We start from the raw sequence: 2500 nt of genomic DNA on the forward strand, positions 1-2500 counted from the left end.
GCCGGTGACGTTGCAACGGAGGCAGGTCGCTTTGCAACGGATGCTGGGATCGTTGCAACGGAAGCTGGGGGCATTGCAACGTTGGCTGGGGGCGTTGCAACGGATGCTGAGCGCGTTGCAACGTTGGCTGGTGACGTTGCAACGGATGCTGGTAACGTTGCAACGGAGGCAGGGCGCATTGCAACGTTGGCTGGGGGCGTTGCAACGGAGGCAGGTCGCGTTGCCACGGTTGCTGGTGACGTTGCAACGGAGGCAGGGCGCGTTGCAACGTTGGCTGGGAGCGTTGCAACGGAGGCAGGGCGCGTTGCAACGGATGCTGGTGACGTTGCAACGGAGGCAGAGCGCTTTGAAAAGTTGGCTGGGGGCGTCGCAACGGAGGCAGGTCGCGTTGCCACGGTTGCTGGTGACGTTGCAACGGAGGCAGGGCGCGTTGCAACGGATGCTGGTGACGTTGCAACGTTGGCTGGGGGTGTTGCAACGGATGCTGGGGGCGTTGCAACGGATGCTGGGCGCGTTGCAGCTGAGGCAGGTCGCGTTGCAACGTTGGCTGGGGGCAGTGCAACGGATGCTGGGGGCGGTGCAACGTTGGCCGGGCGCGTTGCAACGGTTGCTGGTGACGTTGCAACGGGGGCAGGGCGCGTTGCAACGTTGGCCGGGAGCGTTGCAACGGAGGCAGGGCGCGTTGCAACGGATGCTGGGGGCGATGCAGCGTTGGCTGGGCGCGTTGCAACGGATGCTGGTGACGTTGCAACGGAGGCACCCCGCCGTTGCAACGATGGCTCGGAGCGTTGCAACGAAGGAGCCAAATTTTCATATCTCATAATTGGCTCGTGTATTTTTTCTAAAATTTTGAGGGAACCTTGGTAATATTATGTGAAGGCTGCACCAAAAAATCCAGGTCAAAAATCGCACGTTTGCTCCGTTTTTCATTTTTTTTGAATTTCCGGCTTTCCGGGCGGTAAAAAAATCGGCAAAAAAAATCGACACGGTGTAAATTCACCAAATTTGGGGGATGGAAAGATCTTATTTTTCTAGAGGTTGTTGCAAAAAACGGCGTCAAAATTCGACCTCTAGATCACTTTCCTTGAGTATGTCTCCTCACGGAAAAGGACGTCTACCCGTGGCACTTTGGTAATGGCTCGGCAGCCTATTATAGGGGGGAGGGGTGTCACGCTGCTGAAACTCGAGTTGCCCAAAGGCTTGCTGGGCGCAATGCCAGCAAGATGCACGTTGCCTTGCCATCCCCTAGGCACACTAGCAAGCACGTTGTGGTTGTGGTGTGCCGCCGGGCTCCCCCGCCCCCAACGGAGGCACCTGCCGTTGCAACGATGGCTCGGAGCGTTGCAACGGAGGAGCCAAATTTTCATATCTCAGAATTGGCTCGTGCATTTTTCGTGAAATTTTGAGGGAACCTTGGTAATATTATGTGAAGGCTGCACACAAAAATCCAGGTCAAAAATCGCACGTTTGCTCCGTTTTTCATTTTTTTTGAATTTCCGGCATTCCGGGCGGTAAAAAAATTGTCAAAAAAAATCCACACGGTGTAAATTCACCAAATTTGGAGGATGGAAAGATCTTATTTTTCTAGAGGCTGCTGCAAAAAACGGCGTCAAAATTCGAGCTATAGAGCACTTTCCTTGAGTATGTCTCCTCACGGAAGAGGATGTCTACCCGTGGCACTTTGGTAATGGCTCGGCAGCCTATTATAGGGGGGAGGGGTGTCGTGCTGCTGAAACTCGAGTTGCCCAAAGGCTTGCTGGGCGCAATTCCAGCAAGATGCACGTTGCCTTGCCATCCCCTAGGCACACTAGCAAGCACGTTGTGGTTGTGGTGTGCCGCCGGGGTCCCCCGCCCCGGGTCCAAGGTCGAGCACGGGCGTCTGGCTGCGGCGAATCCCGATCACCGAAGGACCAACAAGAAGGGAAACACGTCCGTGCATGGCCCACCTAGGCACCACCTAGGGAGCATGGCGTGGTGGAGTTGTGCCTTGGGCACACGCTCGGGGCAACACCTTGTGCTCGGCCCAGGACTAGGGGGATCATCCCAAGTCCGAGCACGACGTGGGAACGGCGGGCGGCCTGTTCGCCCCCGCGAGGGTCAACGCGTCTTGTGCAGCCCAACGCTTGGCCAGGCCTAGTGTGGCGCACGACGCGGATGATGGATATGCGTGCGGCAGCGGGTGTCGTGGGCAGGAGGCAACGCGACGTGCTCGTCCCAGCACTTTGAGGGGGCACGTTGCGGAAGACGGTTACCTGTTCGTGTCCACTCCCGAGGGGCAACGTGTCGTGCTCGCCCTACGTCTAGGGTCGACGTACGACGGAGCCCGATGCGGTGTGGGTTGGGCGTGTTGCTTAAGACGGTGCGGCTGTTCGGCTATCGCCCGAAGCACCTCACGCATCTGTCTGTCCCTTGAATGTTCTTCGTCGCTTCCCCCGAACCCTGTCCAGCGGCGCTGACTCGGCTACCTCGTGCGCTTCCGCTTGCCTGCCCGCGCCTAGGC

This window comes from Arachis ipaensis, chromosome B7 (assembly GCF_059453495.1).
Source record: "Arachis ipaensis isolate K30076 ecotype BB chromosome B7, ASM5945349v1, whole genome shotgun sequence".
In the NCBI taxonomy this organism is placed as follows: Eukaryota; Viridiplantae; Streptophyta; class Magnoliopsida; order Fabales; family Fabaceae; genus Arachis; species Arachis ipaensis.